We start from the raw sequence: 9,660 nt of genomic DNA on the forward strand, positions 1-9,660 counted from the left end.
CCAGTCTTCGGCTTGTTAATGTCCACCCTACTATCCAGATTATTAGAGAAAAGTACGTCAATAAAAGTTCAATAAACCAACACTGCATGGGTACTGCGCACCATAAAAATATGTTCGAGGTTTTAACTGATCGTCTTTGAAATACAACCGGCTTGCATTCAGTAGTTGTGGGTGGGGTGGTGTGCGTTCATGTTCTGTTAGCCGACAGCGACACCACGAGTCGCTTTATTTCTTCACAATGCACAATATGAGGTTATGAAATAGTTTTCCAAAATTCTAAAATCACGTGAAGGAAATTAGTTCACATGCACATGACATATTAGTAGAAAAAAACTACTTTTCAATTAATATAATGCAGATCGAAAGAGACAGCTCTGATTTACAATAGCAATTTCATTGCCCTCCATGCATTGATGTCAGGAAAATATACATTTCTAGCTCCAACAATTAATTTGCAGTATTATCAGAGATGTAAGGTTCAGTAACATGGACATTGATGGGGAAGATACTCCAATATGTTTTCTAAAATAACATGTTTCAAATACCAAGCTCTAAAAAAAACTGCATTGCAACTGAGAATCCTGCATTAGAAATTTGAGTTCAGTAAAAGCAGAGAACTTTTACCAAAATTGAGATAAATGATCAAAAAACGTACCTACTCGTTTAGAAGAAACAATCCTTCTGTAACTGACTGATATATTATCATTTATGACATTAAATGAATGCATCATATTAGCCCTAAAATAAAGGCTATACCTTTTGCATGACACTGCAACATGCCATCACACTGTGTTATAAAACTAACATAAAATTGTAAGTGTTTTAAAGACAACAACAAACAAGTTCAGGGAAATACCAAGAGTCAAATCTATAATAAAAAACACAAATAAAAATGTAGGGAAACATTTAAAAGTACTGAGAAAAAAAGACAAAAAATAGCTTCCAAATTCAAAAGGTTGATAATTTAGATGTTTGAAAAAATGCACATGATTCTTATAGAAAGCTATAATTACTAATTAATAAATATTATATAATATTATGAATAATGATTCAGATCATACAATTGCTATCGTTCATTCTGCCTAAATCACATTCAAAAGTGTGTCTAAGGAAAAATACATACACTGTAACAACCAGTGATGTGCAAATTACTTCCATAATGTAATACAGTACACATTCCTTATTACTGTCTTTTTAAAGTAGGCTAATAAGGTATATTACATTATTACTGTCTCTGATATGTAATGTGTTACAGTACTTTTGCGTTACTTTGAGTTACTTTCACCAAAATAACCACAAAAGTATGGCTTTAAATGCTAAGATGTAGTTTATTGCAGCTCAATGATTAAAGCTATCTGTTTATCTGGCAGTACATGCTGAACATTAGGAAAAGAGCTAGAAATTAAACTCTTGCTCCGTTTAAGTAGGCTAATAATATTTGATACCGTAACGTTACGTCGCTGTTTGTTATTAACAACATGTTTGTAGGAGCCTAAATGCAGTTTGTTGGTGTTTTGATACACTCATGGGAGGAGTTTCCGGGGTTAATCTGGGGTCAGTCAGGAAATGCAAGAGTGGAGCCACACAGTTTTTTGACCTCTCTCATTCTCTCTCGATCTTTGGATAAACTGTATAACTTTGTAAAAAGACATTATTTTCTGTGCTTATTTTTCTTGAATCAAAGTAAACGGTTGAATTTACCGAGTTGTCCTGTGGATTTTTTGATGTGGATTACGACGAGGGAAATTGTTACGAGCGTCAAGCTAAGGCTTCATTCATTGGAAAGCTACAATGTTAGTGGAGCCTCTGCACGGCCCTGTCGTATATGAACGAATCTCTATGGCAACGTTAGCTCACCTTGTCATTGGTGTGTTAACGGGGATTTTGGTGACAAGCTTTCTAAAAGCCGGGGTTGCCACAAACGACAGAGGCTGCATATCTTCAACACTCAGCCAAGAGTCTCTGAACTTCTCGGAGTTCAAGGAGCAGCCCGAGAGAAAGTTACCTTCTGTTGCTTCGGCCTGCGAGGACTCCTGTCTTTTTCTTTTCTTTTCTCAGAGTCTGCAGCTCTGCATTGCAAATCTGTTTCTGCAGCCCTCTTAACCAATAGTAAACAGGCTTACTGAGTTACTATTCTACCACATCATTTCGGGTTAAAATGTGTTGTAACTGCATTACTGAGTATTGTAACGGGTATTACATTACCCATATTTCAGAAGTAATGCATTATATTACTGCGTTACAGCAAAACGTAATACATTACAGTAACTCTGTTACTTTTGTCACACGTTACACCCAACACTGTGTACAACTGCTCCCTGGAGCCGGAAAACCATGTAGCCTCATCTCTCTGGCAACTCTTTATAAAACCTCTTCTTTTGTCTTCAGCTGTGAATATGCATGAGTGTTTCAGCACCATGGAGAGATACCCCACAACCAGTTAAGACAAATAACACCAATAGAACATATTGCTGTAAGTTACACTTTGTCTAATCAAGGAGAGGTAGCATAGAGTGATAACTTGTAATAAGTGCAGAGGATTGACAAAAAAGCTAAAACACACACAATAAGTTTGTCATATAGCAAACCGCAATCACTTATAGCAAATACCGTATATATTGTGAAACATCACCCCCAAACTACATTCACGAAAACCTGATTTTTACAAGCAAAGTGTGTCATTATAAACAAAAGGAAATGATAGGCTTATTTAATTTACACTAATAATAACTTTGAAAATCTGGTGCTATGCAAAGTTCAAAATCGACAAAACAACTTTCCAGGAATTACACACATTTGCAGAACATACTACTTCGCTGCCCAATAATTTAGCAACATTAAATCAACTATGACAAAAACACAGGAAGGCTCCTACCTCTGGAGAAGAATCACCATCTCCAAACACTTAAGCAAAGTAGGAAGGGCTTTTCCTCAGAGTCTGGTCAGCAGCCAGTGGGTTGTCATTGTAAGAAGACACACACTTAAAGTCACTGGTTCTAGAACCTGTTGTCAGGTAGGCGTCATAGTTGTAAGCGCTGCGTAAAGTTCCTGTACCGTCAACATTTGCATAATTAAGAGGGAGCTAAGCGCTGGGGATGGCAACTGCTCCATCAAACAACAGCCTGGGCTTTCTCCTGCGATAAAACCTCACACCCCGGATAATGATAATGAAGGTGAGGAAAAAGGTGGACACGGACACCAGCGCAATGATCAGATAAGAGGTCAGTTTGGAGTTCTTATCGTCATAAGAAATATCCTTCAGTTCTGGCACCTCAGCCAAGTTATCAGAGATAAGTAAATACACGGAGCAGGTGGCAGAGAGAGAGGGCTGTCCGTTATCTTTCACTGCCACAATGAGGTTCTGCTTCATGCTGTCAGACTCAGAAATGTCCCGCTGTGTCCTGATCTCTCCACTGTGGAGACCAATAGTGAAAAGCCACGGATCAGTGGATTTGACTATATGATAGGACAGCCAGGCGTTCTGTCCGGAGTCCGCGTCCACCGCGATCACTTTGGACACCAGAGACCCTCCATGTGCAGCTTTGGGGACCAGTTCGGTCATGAAATAGTTTCCCTCCGGGGCGGGGTACAGTGTCTGAGGAGAGTTGTCATTCACATCCGATATGAACACACTGACAGTCACGTTGCTGCTGAGCGGAGGAGAACCGTTGTCTCTGGCCATCACGTGGACTTTAAAACTCCTGAACTGTACATAATCAAACGACCTCACAGAGTGGATCACCCCCGTGTCTCCGTTAACAGACAGATAGAGGACACCGGGGCACCGTTCACCTCACCGGGTAACAGAGAATAAATCACGGTACCGTTCTGTCTCCAGTCGGGGTCTCGAGCAGTAACGGAACATAAAGTGGAGCCAGGTTTGTTGTTTTCAGTCACATATGCGCTGTAGGACTGCTCCTCAAACACAGGTGGGTTGTCGTTGATGTCTGCTACAGATAACTGAACAGTTTTAGAGGAGGACAGAGGGGGAGTGCCCTCGTCAGTGGCAGTGATTGTAATGTTGTAATCAGACACTAGTTCACGGTCCAGTGTCCTGTGGTCACCAGAGAATAATAGTTTTTAATAGAAGGAACCAACTTGAAAGGGACGTTTTGCTGAATGGAGCAGCGGACCTGTCTGTTGTTCTCAGAGTCTCTATCCTGCACGTTAATGATGCCCACCTCTGAACCAGGTGACACGTTCTCAGGTATGGGACTGGTAAGTGATTTTAAGTAAATAATAGGGGTGTTGTCATTAACATCAGTAATATCAATAATGACTTTGGCATACAAAGTTAATCCCAAACCATCTTTTGCCGTGATGCGCAGTTCAAAAGAGAACGCCGGTTCAAAATCAACATTGGTAGTTAACTTTATATCGCCTGTCTTGTGATTTATGGTCAACATCGACTTGATATCTTCTGATATGCATCCAAATCCATATGCAACGTCTCCATTTCGTCCCTCGTCTGCATCAGTGGCACTCACTGCCAGTACGACAGTTCCTAGTGGAGAGTTTTCGGCAGACTAGCCTTGTAAACTGCCTGACTAAACAATGGGACGTTATCATTAGCATCGAGCACAGTGATGTGAATGACCACAGTACCTGACCTTTGAGGGGAACCACCATCCACTGCTGTAAGAAGTAGATGGATTTATTTTACATTTTTTGCGGTCAAGCTCTTTGTTAAGGACAAGCTCAACATAATTAGTTCCAACACCAACAATAAAATGCAAATTGATCTGGAGGTTGTACGTCTGAACTGAATATTTGCCTACATCTGCATCATGTGCCTCTTCTATTGGAAGACGAGCACCTTTTGTCTTCACTTATATCTATATGGATCATGTCGTTATTAAATTGTGGAGAGTTATCATTTATGTCCAGAACATGAAGACTAATTCGATGCAATTCTAATGGTTTCTCTAACATGAGCTCTTGTTTTAAAACGCAAGATGCTTTGTCTCCGCAGAGGCCCTCCCTGTCAAACCTCTGGGCAACAGTCAGATTCCCATTATGGAGGTTTAAATCACAATAAAGTTTATCGCTCCCATCGGTATCAATTCGGGCCTTTCGAGCGGAAAGTCTGCTTGTTTCAAGACCCAGGTCCTTGGCGATATTTCCGATCACCGATCCGCGTTTCATCTCCTCCGGAAAAGAAAGGCTTACATCTCCATTGACAACACGCAAAGAAAACAGCAGTAAAGCAACGACACTTATTTGTAATGTGAACACCATGATGGCCACCATGATGCCGATCTGAAACACTAAACGACCCCCACAGTTAGTGAACAGTAACAAAGCCGAAAAATAAGTTTTAAACCAACATTATCACAATCCAACACCACGTCTCTGCCTCTCCGGACGGTTGACTGCGGCACATTAATTTGCATTCTGCTTCGACAACAGTGGGTAGATGCCAACACACAAAGTACAGCTGGTGCTTAGTGACATCTTGAGACTCTTCTAGAAATGACATATACTTCCTATAGAAGCAAGTCATTACAAAGCCATACAACAACACAGACGGCATATGTAGAGAACAAAGTTATTGACCCTGGGAAGAATATATTGAAATGCTTTGCGACATGTAAAGATAAAAAAAAAACCATCAATGACGCATAATGAGAATGAGAATGTTTCACCAAGGAATCGATAATAAACGACTGCTTTTTATGTGAACAAAAATAGAAACGTTTTTGTCTGAGCGCTTATTGACCTGTCTTATAATAAAATATATAAAAGTTTAGCGTGTATAACAAGCTTAAAGGTTTTATTTTTTCAAATAAAAATTCATTCAAAACAGGTATTACATTAGTACAGAGAGAAAAGGTATGGGTATCTGGGACCGTAAATATGACAATGCCATCAAATGTGAACACATAACATATTTTAGAGGTGTTACTCAGAAAGGCTCCTTAAATCTGACAAAGTATTATGTGTAAGGTAGAAAATAAGAGACAATATGTTACCTGAATGACGAAAGAAACCCTTAAAACGAAAGCCATAATGCAATTTACAAGGTATTTCCCTTGACAACATTAGCTCAACAAATCTATCCCCAAAAAACAACCATTTAGACCGAATACGAATAAAAGAGTAGAAGCAATGAAATAATAAATAACTCAAAGTTATTTTGTGTGTGATTCCTTTAAACATTGTGTCTGAGAAAAACTCATTTAGAAGAAATAGAAAGGCGAGGGCAACTTCTGTACAATGAGCACCAAGACAATCTATTAGAAGATCAATCCATCTAAACTATGAAAAGAGGAGGTAGGCCTAATGTTTCAGAGAAAGATCGGATATCAATCGGGACATAAATGATAATATCTCTTAGTGAAAACATGGGCAAAGTGACATCATCTGACTCTAACCTTTATCTTTGTACAATTTAACACAAAATGTGTCAAACAGCTAAAGAAAGTAGACATGTTGTAATATATATATATATATATATGTATATATGTATATACATATATATATATATATATATATATATATGTATATACATTTTTTTTCTTTCTACAAGCTGTTGAAATACATTAATTTTTTTAGAAACGAATCATCAACCATGACAAATACACAGGAAGGCTCCTACCTCAGGAGAAGAATCACAGTCTCCAAACACTTCAGCAAAGTCTGAAGGGCTTTTCCTCAGAGTCTGGTCAGCAGGCAGTGTGTTGTCATTGTAAGAAGACACAAACTTAAAGTCACTGGTTCTAGAACCTGTTGTCAGGTAGGCGTCATAATTGTAAGCGCTGCGTAAAGTTCCTGTGCCGTCAACATCTGCATAATTAGGAGGGAGATAAGCGCTGGGGATGGCGACTGCTCCATCAAACAACAGTCTGGGCTTTCTCCTGCGACAAAACCTCACACCCAGGATGATGATAATGAAGGTGAGGAAAAAGGTGGACACGGACACCAGTGCAATGATCAGATAAGAGGTCAGTTTGGAGTTCTTCTCATCGTAAGAAATATCCTTCAGTTCTGGCACCTCAGCCAAGTTATCAGAGATAAGTAAATACATGGAGCAGGTGGCAGAGAGAGAGGGCTGTCCGTTATCTTTCACTGCCACAATAAGGTTCTGTTTCATGCTGTCAGACTCAGAAATGTCCCGCTGTGTCCTGATCTCTCCGCTGTGGAGACCAATAGTGAAAAGTCCCGGATCAGTGGATTTGACTATATGATAGGACAGCCAGGCGTTCTGTCCGGAGTCCGCGTCCACCGCGATCACTTTGGACACCAGAGAGCCTCCGTGTGCAGCTTTGGGGACCAGCTCGGTCATGAAGGAGTTGCCCTCCAGGGCGGGGTACAGTATCTGAGGAGAGTTGTCATTCACATCCGATATGAACACACTGACAGTCACGTTGCTGCTGAGCGGAGGAGAACCGTTGTCTCTGGCCATCACGTGGACTTTAAAAGTCCTGAACTGTTCATAATCAAACGACCTCACGGCGTGGATCACCCCCGTGTCTCCGTTAACAGACAGGTAGGAGGACACCGGGGCACCGTTCACCTCACCGGGTAACAGAGAATAAATCACGGTACCGTTTTGTCTCCAGTCGGGGTCTCGAGCAGTAACGGAACATAAAGTGGAGCCAGGTTTGTTGTTTTCAGTCACATATGCGCTGTAGGACTGCTCCTCAAACACAGGTGGGTTGTCGTTGATGTCTGCTACAGATAACTGAACAGTTTTAGAGGAGGACAGAGGGGGAGAGCCCTCGTCAGTGGCAGTGATTGTAATGTTGTAATCAGACACTAGTTCACGGTCCAGGTGTCCTGTGGTCACCAGAGAATAATAGTTTTTAATAGAAGGAACCAACTTGAAAGGGACGTTTTGCTGAATGGAGCAGCGGACCTGTCTGTTATTCTCAGAGTCTCTATCCTGCACGTTAATGATGCCCACCTCTGAACCAGGTGACACGTTCTCAGGTATGGGGTTAGTCAGTGATTTCAGGTATATCACTGGAGCATTATCATTCATATCAGTAACCTCTATTATAACTTTAGCGTAAGAGATAGTCCTAAACCAGTCTTAGCCTCAACACTCATTTCAAAAGTATTAATTTCTTCAAAGTCAACTGCATCAGTTACTCTGATTTCTCCAGTTTTAGAATCAATAGAAAATACATTAACATCATCATCAGACACATGGCCTAATTCATACGTCACATCTCCATTCAATCCTTCATCTGCATCAGTAGCACTGACATTAATCACTATGGTATCTGGAGGTGAGTTTTCAGGCAGACTGGCTTTATAGACGGCCTGGCTAAACGTTGGGGCGTTATCATTAGCATCCAGCACAGTGACGTGTATGACTACAGTACCTGATCTCTGAGGAGAGCCTCCATCTAAAGCCGTGAGGATCAAATTAATATCATGTTGCTTTTCACGATCAAGTTTATTCTCCAGTACGAGTTCAACCTTGTTACTGCCTGCAGCGAGAATGAAGTTGTCATTTTTTTGTAAACTGTAACCCTGAACAGCATTTTGACCTATATCTGCGTCATGGGCCACCTCAATAGAGAAGCGGTCTCCCTTAGCAGCTAACTCACTTATTTCCATTTCGATCAATTTTCGTTTGAATTGCGGCGAATTATCGTTTTCGTCTTGAACATGGATACTAACACGATGAAGCTCCAGAGGATTTTCCAACACCAGATCTACTTTCACAACACACGAGGGTTTCTTTCCACAAAGGCTTTCTCTGTCCATTCTCTCCGATATGACCAAATCTCCGGAACTCAGATTAATATAACAGTAGCGTTTACGAGTGCCCTCAGAATCAACACGGGCCTTTCGGGAAGATAAGGTCCTCAGATCAAGACTGAGATCTTTAGCTATATTTCCAATGACAGACTGGCGTTTCATCTCTTCTGGAATAGAATAACTCAGGTCTCCATTAACGAGGTGCAGCGTAACAATAAAGGAAGCAAAGCACAAGATCGGCCGCAGCGCTGAAAATCCTTTGTCTCCCATCCTGACACCAAACCAGTCTTCGTCGTGTTATTGTCAAGCGTACTATCCAGATGATAATAATAAGTAGGTCAAAAAAAAAAGCACAATAATCCAACACTGGTTTCTGTGGACCATACAATATATTCGAGGTTTTAACTGATCCTCTTTTAAATATACAACCGGCTTGCATTCAGTAGTTGTGGGTGGGTGGTGTGCGTTCATGTTCTGTTAGCCGACAGCGACACCACGAGTCGCTTTACATCTTCACAATGTTAGGTTATGAAAGAGTTTTCCCAAAGTCTAAAATCAAGTGAAAGTAATTCATTCACATCCATACGACATTTGACTTTCAGCTGAAAACAACTACTTTTCAATCAATAAACGCATCCTATTAAGCGCTAACAAAACGGCCTTTATACTATGCGCAGGACACTGCAACATGTCCTAACACTGGTATAAAAAAAATATTTTGGTATGTTAATTTAAAACAACAAGGTCAAGAAAATAACAACACTACAGTAAATATAAAAACATGCCCGAATAAGCATTAAAAAAATTACAAACTTACTGCTGAAAATAAAACAAAGGTGTAAAAATGCTTATACATTAAAAAAGGCTGATACAAATTTAGATTTTTTGAAACAATACAGGTGATACTGATGGAAAGCTTTCGTTATTCATTTAAATATCACATCATTA

The 9,660-nt window shown here is 40.3% G+C and overlaps 1 pseudogene; it reads right to left on the reverse strand.

The window, feature by feature from the left end:
* Positions 1 to 2,842: 2,842 nt before the first annotated feature.
* On the reverse strand, positions 2,843 to 9,303 carry LOC134860129 (protocadherin-23-like; annotated as a pseudogene).
* Positions 9,304 to 9,660: the final 357 nt, after the last annotated feature.

This window comes from Eleginops maclovinus, chromosome 23 (assembly GCF_036324505.1).
Source record: "Eleginops maclovinus isolate JMC-PN-2008 ecotype Puerto Natales chromosome 23, JC_Emac_rtc_rv5, whole genome shotgun sequence".
NCBI lineage: Eukaryota > Metazoa > Chordata > Actinopteri > Perciformes > Eleginopidae > Eleginops > Eleginops maclovinus.